We start from the raw sequence: 19302 nt of genomic DNA on the forward strand, positions 1-19302 counted from the left end.
CTTCATCCAAGCCTAGAGTTTGGCCAGCAATGAGAGCAGAGCACTTGAAAAATAAAGTTACAGATTTCCTACCTGAGATTAAGTATTGTCACAAGATGAAAATGTATGCAATAGAGATGCCAACAAAAGCTGAGATCCTGCACTATGTTTTCACAGCTTAATAGAACTGAATGGCATCTTGGTGGACAGAAAACATTTATTCATGTTTATTGTTTTGACAGAAACACAGTTAATAATGAAAAGGAAATCTTACATTTTGTCATATTCTATTCTACCTTAGTTGTGACTGCGAATGTCTTAATCTTCTGAAGACCTATCTTGTAATAGTAATCTGTATGTCTGATATATTGACTGATGGATTAGGGTGATGCATTGAATACAAGATATAATGATTGCACTGGCTGACAGATTCCTAAGCTATAAGCCATTGCATCATCAAGTCTGACCTCAGGTATATCATAAATCACTACATTTCACCCAGACTTAAGGGTATCATTTTGGGAAAGTATGGAGAGGAGAGAGCTGCATCCATGGATAGTGGGATGCTGATTCCTCTTCTTTACTTTCCCCCGAGTATTGGGGAGTGAGGGGAAAGTACACGCTTTTGTGCACTCCTGTCACTACTGGCTGAAGAGGGGAGGAGGCAGAGGCGTAATTCACGCAAGCTGTGTACTTGCTTCTTGATCCCAGATAGGCAAAGGAATGAGAAGAAGCTTTTTCGTGGTATATGATATATTGTTACTCTTCCTTTTACTCCCAATTCACGCTCTGTGCCCCCTCTGGCCTTCAACTCGGCACTCCTTTCCTGCGCCCACATGGGGAAACTGGCTGGTGTGCACAGAATAGCTGGCACTGCAGCTAATTGACTCAAACACTGTTCCTCTGTAACCCCACTGAGATCTGGTGAGGGGCACAGCAAAGAGCAATATAAGGACTCTCTGCATCACTCTCCCCATCTGAGCTGAGTAAGGAGACGTCAGGACAGCAGCAGTTCCTGATGCTCTCCTCACAGCACAACCCAGATTGGGAAAGTGACTTTGGAGCTCTTAGTGTTGCTCCTCACTTGCCCCGGTATCACATCTTCATAGAGGGGTGCAGAACAATGCTGGGGGAGAGGAACAAAGAGTATCTGGGCATAATTACTCCCCACCCTGGTTCCTTTGCTGAGAGGAGGTAGGGAGAAATCAGAAACTCCTAATGTAATTCTTACTGGACTTTTGCCCTCACCACAGAACAACAGCTCAAGGATATAAGCAGAAGTATCTTGGATTTTACATTGTTAATTTTGAACATTGATTTCTTGACTAGCAATCCTTCAGAATGACAAAAGTGTTCCTTCAGCTTATTGTGCTAAGTGGGCCATATGTTCTTGTCACTGTGGGCAATGTTCTTTATTCACATTCAGCACTACTTTGCTCCATGAGTAGCGAGACTGGTCTATATAGTGCAGCCACAGTGCTTCAGTGTGGTTGATGTGGTGGTAAACTCTTCTATAAGCTATCTGTAACGTAAGTGAATCGATGCAAAACCAATCATTACACATACAAAAATGCCAGTGGGCAAACTATTAAGTTCTAAGCAAAATAAATTCCATCTATCAGAGATCCCTTTCAACATGCAGGTAAAGGCATTTCAAATTTAAGCTCTGGAATTTGAACAGTGGTGCTGTTTCTAGTGTACAAAGATTCAATTACATTTTTTTAAATAAAGATGAGAGGCTCAAACTTTCCAGCCATTTTGCCTGGCTGGATTCCTGTACCCGTGTCAAGCTTTGTAGAATTTAATGGGAGTATGCTTACATGGAATAGCTTGCAGGATCCAGATTCCAATGTGCATATTCCTGTGAGGAAAGCCCACATCTTTGTTCTCTCCAGGATACAATTTTGGCACTAAATTTAAAAACAATAAAGCCCCAATTCATGTAGTGGTATTTATTATTTGGAACCAAACAAACATTTTTCTTCGGGAAGATATTTCTTTAACAGCTTCCTTCGACTAACCTTTCAGCAGATGTTGCTTTACTGTATGGCAGTAGACTTTTGGCTAATTAGTTGGCACTTGGAAGAGAAAAGGAAGAACACTGTATGAGAATCACTTTAATTAGCAGGTGCTGTTCTAGATAAGGGGGACATTCACAAGTGCAGGCAAGACACAAACACAATTGATAACATTACTTGCCATCTCTGTATTTTAAAAAAAAGCAAGCAATGATGTTAAGTTTTGACACAGCATTTTAGACTACATTATTTTCCCTGAATTTTGTGGAATGCTTATGGGTCTCAACAAGGAATGCAAACTGGTTAGACATAACTACAGTATGCAGGCTCCAACCAAATCTATACTAATATATGCTGGTGTCCAGAGACCATATCTACAGGTTGATTATAATATTCACACCATCATTCACACAGATCAGTCGTGATGGTAATGCAGTGAGGCATATTCTAGATTAGCGGTTCCCAACTGCTGGTTCACAGACCACCAGTGGGTCACCAACCGCTGGCTGCTGGGGTGCGTGACTCTGGGGACCATGGCTGGGGAACACCACCCAGTGCCTCCCCTCCCTTCACAGCTGTTGGGAGATGCATATCCTGCCCCCATCTCTCGGCCAAACAGCACCGAATAGGAGCAGGGTCTCTTCCCAGCTGAGGAACAGCATTTTGATGTGTGGCCCTTTCACAGTGCAGGAAAGCACCCTTTTGCAGCCCAGAGGAGACCCCACCCCTGCTTAATGCTGTTTGGCTGAGAGGTGTGGCAGGATACAGCTCTCTCTTTAGCCACGGCGGGAGGTGAGGCACTCGGTGCTGTTCCTTGTGCTCAGCTGGGGTCTGGGAGACAGTGCAGGGCTTGGTGTGGGGAGTGGGGCAGGCACTGGGGACTCCAAGGGTGGAGCTAGTGCTGGGGGATTTTGGGAGTGGAGTGCTCTAAGCTGTGTGTGGGGGGGGGGCTCTGGGGATGGGGCTAGTTGGGAGACAGGGCTGGTGCTGAGGAGCTCTGAGGATGAGGCTAGTGTTGGGGACTCAGGACTAGCACAGTGGGGGCTCTGGAAGAGTTAGGTGCAGTGTCCTTGCTAGAATGCCCATAGTTGGGGCATCAACATTTACTGATACATAAATATTCCAGGAGCTGTCTAACTGAAAACTTTTGGCATATCCTAAAGAACAAAATTGTCAAATGCATAGATAAACATAATTTACAACTCTTGCTGGAGCCAGTGAGGCTGACTATGGGCAAGGTGCACGGGAGACAGCTTCAGCCTCCAAGAGGGTCAGGGCCTCAAGTGGAAGGGGTGGGGCTGGGATAGTGGTGAGCCGCCCCCTTTATATCACTGTGCCCTGAGGCAACTGCTCTCTACCACCTCCACCCTGTTTCAGCAGACCTGGTTGGAGCCTTTATACTGTAATTATATATTGTCTCTATTTATATCTATTTATGTGTGTCTGAATACTGCATGTAGATGTGGTCACCCCATCAAAAAAAGACTTCTTGGGGTTGGAAAAGGTTCAGAAATGGACAACAAAAATGGTCAGTGGTATGAAACAACTTCCATATAAGGAGAGATTAGTAAGATTGGATTTTCAGCTTGGAAAAAGACTTTTCAGACCAAGGGGGAGATATGACAGAGTCCCCAAAAAATCATGACTGGTGAGGAGAAAGTATGTAAGGAAGTGTTACTTACTCCTCAGATCACAAGAACTAGGTATCAACAAATGAAATGAATGGCAGCAATTTTAAAAGAAACAAAAGGAAGCATTTTTTTTCACACAATGCATAGTAAACCCATGGAACACTTTGTTAGTGCATGTTATGAAGGCCAAGACTATAATGACATTAAAAAAAAAACCTAGATAAGTTCATGGAGGATACGGCTATTAATGGCTATTAGCCCTAACCTCGGTTTCCCAGAAGCTGGGAATAGGTGACAGGGGATGGATCACTTGATGATTAACTGTTCTGTTCATTCCCTCTGGAGCACCTGTCTGACCAGTTTCAGAAGAAAGGATACTGGACTAGATGGACTTTTTGGCCATTCATATATTCTCTAACAGATTTATATATCTGAGGGTACGTCTACACTACAGCGCTAGTTCGAACTAACTTAGTTCGAATTAGTTAATTCGAACTAAGCTAGTTCGAACTAGCGCATCTAGAACTAAAAACTAGTTCGAACTAGCGTTTTGCTAGTTCGAACTAGCGCGTCCACACTGATTGGACGCAGGGGGGCATTTAAGGGCAGCTGAAACCTGTTCTGGCAGGGCATCAGGTCAGCAGTTGCTTTGTGTGGCTGCTGTCTGAGGCTATCTGAGGCTCGTGCTTAAAGGGACCCCCCTGGACAGCCGGTTCTCAGCTTTTCCTGCTTGCTTGCCAACCTCGCCGAGGGACAGCAAAGCGTCGGTCTCTGTGCCCGTCTGTGTCGGTGCTTCCCTTCGGGGGGGACCGCCGCAGGTGGCAACATGGAGCCACGGCTCGCCCTGCACCTTCTGGTGCACTTTCTGGACTTGCTGCTGCAAGCCTGCCAGCAATGGCTCGAGGCTGCCTGGCACCACCTGGGGAACGTCAGCCCCCTGCCTCTCCGCCTGGCCGCCCTGGGGGCCGTGGAGGAGCCGCGGCGGCGCCCCGGCACCGGCGTGCCCCGCCGCATCTGGCGTCTGGACACCAGCAGCGACTGGTGGGACCGCATCGTCCTGGAGCGCTGGGACGACCGACAGAGGACCCAGAACTTTAGGATGAGGAGGGACACCTTCCTGGAACTCTGCGAGTGGCTCGCCCCTGCCCTGCAAAGAAGGGACACTCGCATGAGGCCCGCCATCCCCCTCCAGAAGCGGGTGGCCATCGCCCTCTGGAAGCTCTCCACGCCGGACAGCTACCGATCCGTCGGGAACCAGTTCGGCGTGGGGAGATCCACTGTCGGAGCAGTGCTCATGCAGGTACGGCGCTCGTCGGCCACCGAGCCGGGGGGGAGGGGGGCTGCGAGGAGGGGATGGGCCGCCCCAGGGACAAAGGGGGGGGCGGGAGGAGGCGAAGGCGCCCCGCACCGGAGGGGTCGGGCTGTCCCGGCCGTACTACACGCCGCCAGGGGGGTTGCTTCCGGGAGTGGGGCGCGGGGCACTGCCAGGGCACGAACGCTCCCAGCCACCCGGGCGCCCCACTGATTGACGCTTTGCTGTGTCTCTCTCCGCAGGTGGTCAAGGCCATCAACCGGGTGCTGCTCCGCAGGGTGGTCCGCCTCGCCGACCCGGATGCCGTCATCCGGGGATTCGGCGCCCTCGGCTTCCCCAACTGCGGGGGGGCCATCGACGGGACGCACATCCCCATCCGTGCCCCGGAACACCAGGCGTCCCGGTACGTGAACCGCAAGGGGTACTTCTCCGTCATCCTGCAGGCCGTGTGTGACCACCGGGGACAGTTCACGGACATAAATGTGGGCTGGTCCGGCAAAGCACACGACGCACGGGTGTACCGGAACTCCTCCGTGTGCCAGCGGCTGCAGGACGGGACCTTCTTCCCCGACCGCCACATCAGGGTCGGGGACGTGGACATGCCCGTGTGCCTGGTGGGGGATGCCGCCTACCCACTGCAGCCGTGGCTCATGAAGCCCTACACGGGGCACCTCAATCCCTCCCGCCAGGCCTTCAATAACAGGCTGAGCAGGGCCCGCATCGTGGTGGAGGGGGCCTTCGGGCGACTGAAAGCCCGCTTTCGATGCCTCCTCACCCGTCTGGACCTGGCCGAGCACAACATCCCTCCCGTGGTGGCGGCATGTTGTGTGCTCCACAATTTGTGTGAGCGGAAGGGGGAGGCTTTCTTGCCAGCCTGGATGGCTGAGGCTGACCGCATGGCTGGACACTACGGTCAGCCCCGCACCGCCGCCGTCCGGGAAGCCCAGCGGGGGGCCATCCGGATCCGGGAAGCCCTGCGGGAGAGCTTCCAGGTGGAGGAGGAGGAGGACTGACCTCTCCCTGCATGCCCCACCGGGGCCTTCTTCCACCCTACCCCCCCCTTCCCCCTCCCTACCTACTGTCAAATAAAGACACCTGTTTTTCAAACAAAAACGTCTGTTTATTTCAGAGAACTGGGGTGGGGGAGGGAGGAATGAAGGTGGGAGAAGGGAGGGGGAAACCTGGGACGAGGGAGCTGGAAGGGGAGGGGAGGGAAGGGAGGAAGGGAAAGGAAAGCTCAGGGGTGGGAGTCCGGCTGCCTCTCCCGTCTCGCCACACTGCGGGTCCGGGGGCGTCGGTGGGGAATGGTTGTGGAGGGGGGGGCAGAGAGGACAGGGGGTGTGGAGGAAGCAGGAGCAGAAGCAGGAGCGGAAGCAGGAGGAGCAGGGGGAGCAGGGGCAGCAAGAGGGGGAGAAAGAGGGGGAGCAAGAGGGGGAGAAAGAGGGGGAGCAAGAGGGGGAGCAGGGGGAGGAGGAAATGGAAAGCGGTCCAGCAGGCTCTGGAGGTGGCCTCGCAGGGCACGGCCCTGCTCCTCCTGGGCCTCCAGACTCCTCTGGCGCAGCCTGAGGTCCTCCTGGACCCAGTGGTCCTGGAGACGGAGCTGTCGGTCCAGGAACCGGAGATGCCGCCTCTGGTAGTCCTCCTGGTTCCTGGATGTCCTGCTTGCCCGGGCGCGGGCAGCTGCTGCAGGCGGTGTGGTGCGCCCTGCAGGCCCCGGTGCTGCAGCTGTGGTGCAAGAAGACCAGCGGTCAATTACCCCGGGGCCCAGGTGTGTGAAACCCAGCTCCCCTCTGCAAGGCCAGGGCCCCTGCAGGATCCCCAGCTGCTGCTCCGTGGTGGGCAAGGCCCAGGCGCACGGTCCCTGGGCTCCCTCTCGCCCCAGCCCCCCGTACACATAAGGGGAACACGAGGGTACTCACAGGTGGACGCCTCCCCGGCCTCTGATGATACAGGCAAGCGGCTCTGTGGGGTGCCTCGGGGGTCCCGGGTCCTGGGCAGGCTGGCGGCAGGCTCCTTGCTCTCAGAGCCCTCCTCCTCCTCCTCCGTCTCCAGGAGCGGTCCCTCTGCCCCGGGGTCAATCACGTCCCGGGGGGCAGGGACGGCATGAGGCCCCAGGATGCGGTCCAGGGCATGGAAGTGGGGGCAGGCCTCCGGGTCGGCCCCTGGCTGGCAGGCCCGGGAGTAGGACTGCCGCAAGTCTTTAATCTTGCAGCGCACCTGCTCCCGGCTGCGCTGGTGGCCCCTGGCGGCCAGGCTGGCAGCCATGCGTCCGTAGACGGCCGCGTTCCGGTGGCTAGTGCGGAGATCGTGGACATTGGAGGCTTCCCCCCAAACCTCGATGAGGTCCACGATCTCCGCACTTGACCAGGTGGGCGCCCGCCTTTTGCGCCCCCGGGCAGGCTCCCGGGAGCCGCCAGGCTGGTCGTGGGGAGCAGTGGAGGGCTGGGAACCTTCGGATGGCTGGCTCATGTTGTGGCAGGTGCAGGCTGTGCAGGCACGGGTGCTTGCAGCCTTGCAACTGGCACAAAGTGAGTAGCCAGCCCGTGGCCCTTTAAGGGCTCCGGGGCCGGGAGGGGGGCAATAGAGTTTCCCTGGTGTTGGCCAGAGTGGCCACCAGGGAAACCTGGGAAGCCTTAGCCTCCCACTAGTTCGAACTAAAGGGCTACACAGCCCTTAGTTCGAACTAGCTAGTTCGAACTAGGCGTTAGTCCTCGTAAAATGAGGTTTACCTAGTTCGAACTAAGCGCTCCGTTAGTTCGAATTAAGTTCGAACTAACGGAGCGCTAGTGTAGCGCCTAGGAAAGTTAGTTCGAACTAACGTCCGTTAGTTCGAACTAACTTTCTAGTGTAGACATACCCTAACATATCAACTAAACACTACAGCTATGACAGCTACTTTCAACCCTTTTAATGGATGACAGTAACCAGAGTCCACTGAAGGCCACTGGCATCTTCCCACACCAGCTTTCTAAAGAAGCTACAGAGTTATGGCAAAAAAAAAATGTCTTAATTGGTTAATTGAGAATAGGATGAAATAGTTTTCATCATGGCAAACAGCAGAGTATTTCAATGTTATATACTAGTTATGTTATTTTATATAATAATTCATTATCATATATATAACAATTCAATATTTGCAGCTGTAATTTATTTAGATTGCTCAGAGCTAGAAAGGATTGCGAGGAAGGTCACAGAGACCTAACTAAGTCAGGTGAATGGGCACCATGAAAACAAATTGATGTCGAAGGTAATAAATGCAAAGCAATGCACATTAGAGGAGAAAACATAAATGCACTTGGACACCTTACATCAGGGATGAGTAACCTCTGGATCACAGGCTACATGTGATTTGTCAGGGTTAGCTTCTGGCAGGCTGTCAAATGGTTTGTTTACTGAGGCCAGTTCTACACTAGCAGAGAAAATTGATTCAAGATACACAACTCCAGCTACGTTAATTGTGTAGCTGGATTCGATGTACCTTGTACTGATTTTCTAGGGCAGCCCCACAGCGGGAGGTCGATGGGAGTAATTCTACTATCAACTTCCCTTACTTCAAGGAGTACCAGAGTTGATAGGGTTGCTCTCAGCATTTGATTTAGCAGGTGCTTACCAGACACACTTAATCGAATGCCAGAAGATCGACTTCTGGAGCATCAATCTTCCTGGAAGCGTACATGTGTCTTTAGTGTCTGCAAGCAAGATTTCTGCAGCTCCAAGTGGCTGCAGTTCTCCATTCCCAGCCACTGGGAGATGCAGGAAACAATGGGCTAACCATCTGGTGGCCTGCCGGTGGTAACCTTGACAAACTTCATGCATCTAACATCCCAGAGGTTCCCCAATTTGAAGCAAAAAATCACAAACATGTTAGGTTTCATAAGGAATGAGATAGTGAGTAATATGAACACTATTATAATATCTTTATGTAAATCAGTGATATAGCCTCATGTGAAAAATTAGGTACTCCACCTCAAAAGTGATATTCCAGAACTATCAAGATTTTGATGAAGGATGATGAGGGTGAACAGGATCATGAAAAATCTCATGTGAAGAGAGATTAAAATGTTTGGGATTTAATGTAGAAAAGAAACATGATACATTTTATAACATAATTAATGCAATAGAGAAAGTACTTTGGGAGCACAGAATTCCCTGTCTCCTAACACAAGAACAAGGTTATAGTCAATGTTATTAACAGGTTGCAAATAAAAAAGAAAACTAAATGGAAATATTCTCCCTCTCTCCTGAGAATATGTGATTTAACTCTGGGACCCTGTCACTGAACAGAAAGGCCAATATTTTATCAGGATTAAAAAAGCATTTGGATGATTATATGGCTATTATCACTATCCAGAGTCATTGTAAATTGTGGACGGAAACCTGATTTACACCAACATGTTTTTTACAGACAATGATCATACATAACAAGGGGGATAGATTAATCTTCATCTACCTATTGCAAGTTTCTTGAGCTTTCCACTGAAGCATCACATGTCAAAGATAAAACTCTGAACTGGATGGTCTTGGGTTTTTTCTTATGTTTTTATTGACTTTAGTGTGCTTGGTTAAGAACTTATTAACATTGATACTCTCTAATTCCAGTTGAGGATATATTATGAACAGTTTTACAAAGCTAATATAATGTATTTTAGTATCTGGAACAGTATTATTATTATTTTACATTACCTCCTAAAAATGGTTACTTTCAGATAAAATGTCTCTTCCACAAAATATTGAAGGTCTAATAAACACTAAAAACATTTCTGGAAATAGAATCTTTTCCAGAGATATCACTGGGAATATAAAGCTAAATCATAACTCAGATATTTGCAGCTCTCTGAATTTGGTTGCTGTACTTGCAATAAGTCATTATGCCACATTAATACTTTTTATTTATGGAGATAATATTTACTGGAAATACTGAAATAGTTTTTCATGCAGCATAACAAAATGCTTTGGAGAAGTTACAATGGATATTTATTTGTTGGGTAGGGTTTTCTTCTACAAAAGTCAAGCCAAATGATTGTTCTCTCATATTTGATAGAGTGTAGTGTTTTCTATTTATGATTTTTTTCTTATTGTTGCAAAAACAACTGAAGTTTAACAGCTTTGATGTTTCACAGAAACTGAAAAATGTTTGTTAAGACAAGTGCAGATAGATAAATTGTAGCACTGGCTCCTCAGAGCTGTAACATCTGTGTTATGATGTTTACTGCCACAAGTTAGGTTTTTCCAGATGGAAACAATGGTGTCATTCATGATTTTCCTGGGGAAAAGAGCTTGTAAGCTCTTGGAAAGAAGAGAGGCAAATGAGCACCACTTCAGAGGCAATATGCAGAAATCTGTGAAGTTTTGTTAAATAAAGCCAATTTCTTACCTTGTGGAAAACAAAATTAGTAGATTATTTACATTTTGATGTAGAACAGAAGCAATGCAGTAGTAAAACGGGCCCAGTATAGGTTTCAGTGAAGTTATACTGGCCTAAAATTGGAGTAACAGTGGTGAATCCAGCCATCTTTTCCCAACAGAAACCAATTTACTAGATGACTCTGAAGCCATCTATGACCAGACACTTGTTCAATCATATACAAAACAATATATACCTTTTTTGTCTAAATCTGCTTTACAATATTCTAACGTCCTCCTTCAGTAGGCACCTTGATTGCCTTTTTATCAGCATAGTTCCAGAAAGAAGGATTCATCCTGTATGTTTGAAAACATTTTTCTTCATTCCTCAGTGGAATTGGACAATGACTTCCTTTATTTTATTTCTTTTTATGAAGGACAGGGACAGATGTCTGGCACAACTGCTTTATAAAACATCATACAGCATCAAAAATGGTGATTGCTCCAAATTTGTTGTTTCCACTTAATTGCATATTATCCTGCTTTCTGTCACTCTGTTGTGTACTTTCCTATGATGATGGCAAGAGACCTAGCACAGACAAGACTCGAATAACATTTAATTCTGGAGGAAATGTGCAAACACTGATTTGGAGAGTAACATACTTTCCCAGATTTATATTTTTGAATAAATTAAAAGTACTTCATCAGTTGCCTGGAAAATGATTCTGCATAAAAATATGTTTATCATTAGAAGTAGCCATTTAGTAAGTTGCATACATTTGTTTAGGTCATGAATCCAGTTTTCATGTGGTTTAACGTTTAAATGTGGGTGGTTTGTGATTTCAGTGCATAGGAAAATGTATGAAAGGATGGGAAAATATACAAGTGAACTGTTATACCTTATTGGCATTACCAACTCTTTAGCGAACAGCCCACAGGATGGTAGAGGAGGCAGGTGGAGAACAGGGGATCAGTGACACAACAGTAAGAACCCAGAAAATAAATGGGCCTGTGGACTCTTATCACACACACTAAGGCCAAGATGTTCTTAACATGGTGCCTAAAGCTAGACTGCTAAACCCAGTGCTTTTTTTGTGACGGTATTGCCTGGTACGCAATACCGGCACCTCCACACGCAGGACCTGCACCTCCAATCAGAACTCAACAACTTTTCTCCTGGAGTACTGGCACTTTTTTTTTTTTTTTTTTTTTTAACAAAAAAAGCAATGGCAAAACCCATATATAGGAACTGAAATCATTTGTCTGATTTTCATCAGTTCGAAGCACTCAGCAGCTCCCAGGGTATGTCTACACTACAGCACTAATTCGAACTAACTTAATTTGAATTAGTTAATTCGAACTAAGCTAATTCGAATTAGTGCATCTAGACTTAAAAACTAATTCTAATTAGCATTTTGCAAATTTGAAATAGCATGTCCACATTGAGGCTGTGTCCAGACTCAGGGGTTTTTTCAAAAAAACTTCACCTGCGTCCAGACTACAGCCGCGTTATTTCGAAATTAAATCGAAAGAACGCGGCTTTTCTTTGAGGGCAGTAAACCTCATTGCACGAGGAAGAACGCCTTTTTCGATGGAGATCCGTCGAAAATAAGTGAGTGTGGACGCGGGGAGCCCCTTTTTCGAAAATAATGGCCTCCAGGAAGAAGCCCTGGTGGACAATCTGGGGCATGCCTTGCATGTCTCTGGTTCCTGTCTGCAGCCATTTCTTAAAGGGACAGGCACCCTCACAGCCACTTGTGGCAGCAAAGCAGCCAGAGTACACGGCTGGTGAAGTGCAGCATGTCCCAGCCCCAAGACCCTCCTGGCCCTTCTAGAGAGCCTTCTGGGGACCCAACAAGGGGCTCCAAACGCCGGGCACCGTCATAGTCTGGGCCAGAGCTCAAGACCCTTCTCGAGCTCTGGGGAGAGGAGGAGGCCTTACAAGTCCTAAAATGCCGGTGGTGAAATGCGGACATTTATGGCCGCATGGCAGAGGCTCTGGCCCAGAAAGGACACTACCCCCGCACCCAGGACCAGGTGCGCTCCAAAGTTAAGGAGCTGCGCCAAGGGTATGTGAAGGCCAGGGAGGAGAGCTCCCATTCTGGGGCAGCCCCCCACTCCTGCCCCTATTATACTGAGCTGGACCAGATCTTGGGTGGTGGTGAAGTACGCACACCATGGTGTCTCATGCAGTCAGGCTTGGTGGACCCTGTGGTGGACGCGCCAGAGCAGGACCCAGAGCAGTCTGGAGACAGGGACATGGTGCCAGAGGAGGACAGTGAGGAGATGGCGACCCTCACCCTGAAGCCAGTCACACAGACCCCAGAGGCCTCCCAGGTGATATCTGACGCCGGAGATGAAGCAGCAGGTGAGTGCAGTGAGGTTGTGTAACATCCGGGGGAGGGGTGGTAGGTGGGTGCACAGTGGGTGATGCACAAAGGAAACCTGTAATGCTCAGGCTGACGCCCAGGTCACACACGGTGTTACCTTCAGAATGTCTGATTCCCCTGTCTCAAGGAGAGGGCATGCCCTTTTGGACAGCTATTGCACACATGACTGATTGTGATAGAAGTGTAGCCGTGTTACTCTGATCTGAGGAAGTGGGTCTGGGCCACGAAAGCTCATCCCCTAATAAACCATCCTGTTAGTATTTTAAGTGCTACATAGTCCAGTTTTCTAGGACTGATTGTGTCTTCCTCTTTTCCTCCACAGCCGGACCAGCCATGCAAGAGGGCCACAGCACCCCAGCCCCACCTCCATCTCGGGGACATGGGAGCCGCAGACACAGGTGTGTGTATGCGGACATCCTGAGGCAGCATGTGGAGGCCATGAAGAAGCTCAACACAATCCTGCGAGAGAGGGCGGAGACAGAGGATCGGTGGCATGACTGGCTGATGGAGGAGCTGGTCCAGCAGTGCACGTCCCTGAGTGCCACTTTCAGGGAGGTCTGCGGCTTGCCTGCTCCTGTACCTGGTCCTGCTCCTCCAGCACCCCATGATCCCGCCCCACCAAACCCCCCTTCCACAGCAGCATCCCTTTCCCCCCTTGGACCTCCCTCTCCCCCAGCCCTTCCAGTTCCCCAGCCCCTCTCTCTCCCTGGCCCTCCTCTCCCTCAGGCCTCCCAGTCCCAAGAGCACCTACCCGCTGTTATCCAGCCAACCGACAGGTGCACCACCCGATCCCGTGGCCATGGTGGACCCCGAACACGAGGCCCAAGCAGGAGACTGAGATCAGGCAAGCACCGTGCAACCTGATCTCCTTCCCTCCTCCAGGTTTCAAGTCCCCATCCCCCCTCAAGGTTTCAAGTCCCCTTCCCCACTCCAGGTTTCAAGCACCCCCATCATCCCAGTTAAATGACAAGGAATGTGTTAAACAAAATGTTTATTGTACATAGTTTGGCATGAAAGTATATTTTCTACATAAAAAATGAACAAAAGCTTTTTTATGTTTGCAACAGTTATCCTATTTTCCAGTGAGTGATATTTAAAAAAATAAAACAGAACTTATTATTTTGAGACAAACCCTGGTGTTTATTATTTCTCCAAACAGAGTCAGGAGATTGGTTGTGGAGGGAAGCTTCTATTGGGCCAGGGCCCAGTCCCCAGGCAGAAGCCCCTCAGTAGAGTCAGTGGCCTCCAATTGAGAATTGCTCCCGTAGGGCCTCCCGTATGCAAACAGCAGACCGGTGAGCCTGGCGGATGGCAGCTGTCCGGGGCTGGGCAAAGTGCCTCTCCTGACCATCAGCACCTGTACCCCACCCTGGTAGGAAGGCCTCCCCTTTCCTCTCCACCAGGTTATGGAGAACGCAACACGTTGCCACCACCTCAGGGATGTTGCTCTCCCCCATGTCTAGGCGTGTGAGCAAGCACCGGAATCTGCCTTTTAAACGTCCGAACATTCCACCTGGTTGCGAGCCCGGTTAAGGTGAGCATTAAATTGCTCCTTGCTCACATCCAGGTGGCCGGTGTAGGGCTTCATCAGCCACGGCATCAGGGGGAGGCAGCATCAGCCACTATGCACACCAGCATGTGCACATCCCCAACCGCAAAGTTGTGATGTGGGAAAAATGTTCCTGCCTGAAGCCTCCGGTAGAGGTACGAGTTCCTGAAGATGCGGGCATCATGTGCCCTCCCTGACCACCCAACTCAAATGTCAGAAAACTGGCCACGATGGTCAACCAGGGCCTGGAGGACTATAGAAAAGTAGCCCTTTCTGTTAATGAATTGGGCTGCTCGATGGGGCGGTGCACGGATTGGAATGTGTGTCCCATCGAGCGCTCCTCCACAATTCGGGAAGCCAAGGGCAGCAAAGCCGGCCATGACGCTGTCCAGATCTGCTAGACAGACGAGCCTGTTCAGCAGCTCCGAATTGATGGCCCTCACCACCTGCAGAATGACACAGACAACAAAATGTTAGAAGGGGTGCCTTATCTCTTAGGAGAAGAACCCACCACCCACCTTCCCTCTCAAACACCCCGGGAATCCCCTCCTCAGAACTCCCCCCCCCAACAATTCAGGGTGAGTGGAGGAGCTCCCTCCCACTCACACTCCACTTTGCCCTTCCTGACAGTCTCCCTTCCCCCCAACCCAAACTGTGACTGTCCCCAGACAATGACTTACCTCCATCAGGATGTATCCAACAGTAGACCTGCCCACTCCAAATTGGTGTCCCACGGAGCGATAGCTGTCGGGGGTTGCCAGCTTCCAGAGGGCAATGGCGACCCTCTTTTCCACGGGGATAGCGGGCCGCAGGTGGGTGTCTTGCCATTGCTCCTGGAAAGTGGTCTTTCGCATCCGGAAGTTGCGTAGCCACTCTTGGTCATCCCAGAGCTGCATAATTAGCCGGTCCCACCAGTCAGAGCTGGTGTCAAGCCTCCAAAAACACCTGTCCACAAAGAAGTTTGGAGGCAAGGGCAGTGGGGCTGCATGACGGACGATCCCTTCGTACCTCTGGTCTGGGTCCAGATGGGGAAGTAGCCTCATGACTGTGTCATGCAGATGCAGCAACACTTGCAGTATGATGGCATGGGACCATCGCCTGCCCAGGGGCAGCTCTGGCTCCATGCCGAAAAAACGGGTCTAAAACAGAAAAACCTCCAAACAAAAAACCTGCTGGGGTGTCCCAGGAAGCTGAGCACTCCAAACCAGCACTGCAATGCCTTGCTTACCTCCTAGAGCGACAGCAAAGGCAGCTGCAGAAGCAGAGCAACAGGTGTTCAGGGGCATCCCTTTAACCACGCGTCTCTGCAAAGGGCAGGCAGCAGAACCTGGAAGGAAATGCTGCCCCCATGCCCTGGCAGAAGCGGTTCTGGGTGGCTTTTAATTTCAAAAGAGCCTTCAGCAGTCACGACGCTCTTTTTCGAAAAAGCGGATCGATTTTCTGATCCACGTATTGTAGTCTAGATGCGCTTTTTCGAAAGAGGCTTTTTCGAAAGATACTGCAGTCTAGACATAGCCTGAGTGGACCCTGAACTGAAGTTAAGGTTGGCTGGAACCAGGACTTGCTCACAGGAGTGTGGAGATGCTGCCTCAGGCTAGCCGAGGGCTGTGCTTAAAGGGACCCGACCCCCACCCCGGACAGACAGTTCTCAGGGTTCCCCGCTTGCAAGTCTACCTTGCTGAGGGACAGCAAAGCATTTGTGTCTCAGAGTGCTCTGCTTGACCTCACTCGGGGCACCACGGCACTGTGCAACATGGAATCAGACCTGCCCTCGAGGACTCCGCTGCATCTCGTGGACACGTTGCCGGCAGCCTGGCTACACTGTCTGCAGGCTGCCATCTGGGAGGATCATCGAGGGGATGTCAGGATCCAGGGGGCCCTGCAAGACAGCTTCCACCCTGAGGAGCGCTAACAGTCTCCCCGGTCTGCCCCACCGGGGGCTTGTGCCCCATTCCTCCCTCTCCTCCTTCCACTTCCTTAGCCCCCCTTCCTGATGTCAAATAAAAGACACGTATTTTCAAAAATAGAAACTCTGTTTATTCAACACAACTGGGGAGGGGGAATGAAACTGTGGGGAGACGGGGGAAAGGAGGCGGAAGGGGGCAGGAGAGAGGGTGGGAGAGGGGAGGGGGAAAACTGGGAGAAGGGTCCTGGAAGGGGGAAGCAAGGGGAAGGAGAGGGAGGGGAAACTCAGGGATTAGGGGTGGGGGTCTCGCCAGGCCAACCGCCTCCCAACACGGTGAGGGAGGGGGCCTCGGCATCCCCGGGGGGATGGGGTGGAAGGTGCGGAGGTTGAGGTGGGGGGTGTGGACATTGAGGAGAAGGGTGTGGAGGTTGAGGAGGAAGAGGTGGGAGGGAGGCAGGAGTGGGAGGAGGGACAGTTGTTTAAATTCGAACTAGCGGTTTGCATGTGCAGCGCCTATGAAAGTTAATTCGAACTAACAGCTGTTAGTTCAAATTAACTTTGTAGTGTAGACATACCCCCACTGACTTCAGTGCAGGACTCTTATGTAAGACCCTAAATTCTGGCTTATTTTTCTAAATTTGAGCATCCACAGGGAGCTTTTTAAGAGAGGCTAGAGTGTTTACAAAGTACGTGTCCTGTAGTGGACACACTGGTCATAAGCACTTAAGCACATATTGTACATCCCCGTTTCTCCAAAACCCAGTTATCCAAATCCTTTTATTGTTCCCATGCACCTCGTACTTGGGAACAAGAAAGGGCTTCAGAGAATGCACAGATTCATATAGTAGAGCCCCTTGCCACAATGGCAAGGGAGAGCAGGTGGAGCTCCTGGCTGTGGAGGAGTCCACCCTGCTGCAGAAAGACTCCTATAGCAGCCAGGAAGCCCTCTGCAGTCTGATGTCATAGGAATGAGTGACACCTGGTTTTTGCAGACAAAGGATGCAGGGAAGTCCATGGGCAGAGCACAATCCTGGCCAGGAGTCTCCATTCTTCCTTTTGCTTGCAGGGACTGAATGTCAGTTGTCTTGAGTCAGTGCAGGGATTCCTCTGCAATCCCAATGTCCCAGGAGTGAGTGAGTGGAGCAGAGCAGCCACAACCATGAAGATGAACCTCCCCATCGTCCTCTCCTGAATGGATGATTAGCTCCTGCCCCCTTAATTATTCAAATTCCCAATTCTACTGATAAAATCTGCATCCCCCATGCCATTTGGCTAATCTGATGTGTCCTGTAATTAAATCGAAATGGAAGTAATTAGGATTTAAGCACATGCTCAAATGTTTTACTGAGCTGGATACTCAAGGGATTAGTTAAATGGTCCGATTAAAATGATCGTGTGGGTCATCAGACAGAATTTTTTGTTTTTACTTATCCCAGTCTTATTGTTTACATTCAAAGCAATGCTGTTTCATAATCTGATATTATGTATAATAGCTTTGTGATGCTCATTAAAGCTACAGGCAGAAAAATGACAGCAGTGCTTTCATCAGGATGTTTTATTTCTAACCATAGAATGACAGTGAATTTGCAGTTTTAGCATCTTTAACTTGTCCTTTCATTAATGCTTTTGCATTTTGTTTTGAATGTTGTTTCCCCCCTTGTGTTACATTATATAACTGAGTTATTTTACAGTGACAGCAGGATGAATAGATGAGAATATTAATACATTTGTCTCACCTCAGACTGAGCGCCATAAATAATAGCACATATTAAACTTGAAACCTACACTTTGCTAAATCAGAGAAAGTTTACTTACAGCTTTATGCCTTCACAAAACTAGATCTCACATATTTTAACATGTCCCCGCTTCATGCTTCGTTAATGTGGCATATGGTATGATTTCATGTAACACAAAACTGAACCACTGTAGCATTTGCAAGCCTGCTGTTGGTTTTCCAAAAAGCTTGTGCAGGTGAAACTTACAAAATTGCACGTATTTATTTAATTTCAGTTCCAAGTTTAACATATTGGCTGCGTCTAGACTGGCATGATTTTGCGGAAATACTTTTAACGGAAAAGTTTTTCCATTAAAAGTATTTCTGCAAAAGAGCGTCTAGATTGGCACGGATGCTTTTGCGCAAAAAGTGCTTTTGTACAAAAGCATCTGTGCCCAGTATAGACACGCTTTTGAGCAAGAAAACTCCGATGCCATTTTAGCCTTCGGGCTTTCTTGCACATCAAATTAAGGTGCCTGTCTATACTGGCCCTCTTGAGCAAGTATTCTTGCGCAAGAGGGCTTATCCCTGAGTGGGAGTGTCAAAGTATTTGCGCAAGAAGCACTGAATTCTTGCTTTAGAACATCAGTGCTCTTGTGCAAATTCAAGTGGCCAGTGCAAATTCAAGCAGCCACTTTTGCGCAAAATCTTGCCAGTCTAGACGCACCCATTATGAAATCAGTTAAATACATAAAACAGATAAAATAAATATTATTAATCTTTATTGTGATGCAGAGATATCCCTCACTTTTTTTAAAGGGTTTTAAAATACAGAGAGTTAGAGGATCAAATATTTCAGAGGTTACTTGCTTGTGTTCTGATAATGCTTTAAGGGTTCCCCACAAGGATGAAAGTCACTTAGAATTTATGGGCTTAGATAAAAACACAGAAAAACATGGCCTCATGAAAAACAATTGACAAAACTAGTGCAGATATTCCTCTTACACAAAAAGTAGTGACCATGCCATCTACAGTAAACTTCCGATAATCCGGCACCTTTAGGACCCAGGGGGTGCCAGATTATCAGATATGCCGGACTATCAGAAGGGGGGGCTATGAGGGGTCTGGAGTGGGGTGGGTGAGGATGCCATCCCAGACCCTTCATAGCCCCCCCTTACGATAGTCAGGCTCTGCCCCAGGAGTCCCCGATTCAGCCGCTGCTGGTCAGTTTCAGCAGCAGCTGAATTGGGGATGCCTACAATAGAGCAGCTGGGGTGCTGCCGGGTTGGTCCCGCAGCGCCGAGGGGCGGCGCTGCAAGACCAACCCAGCAGCACTCCAGCTGCTCTTAGGGACGCCTGGGACAGAGCAGCTGGGATACTGCCCGGTTGGTCCCATAGCGCTGCCCCTTGGGGCTGCGGGACCAACCTGGCAGCACCCCAGCTGCTCTTGGGGACGCCTG

Source organism: Pelodiscus sinensis, chromosome 1, assembly GCF_052426305.1.
Source record: "Pelodiscus sinensis isolate ZL-2025 chromosome 1, ASM5242630v1, whole genome shotgun sequence".
In the NCBI taxonomy this organism is placed as follows: Eukaryota; Metazoa; Chordata; order Testudines; family Trionychidae; genus Pelodiscus; species Pelodiscus sinensis.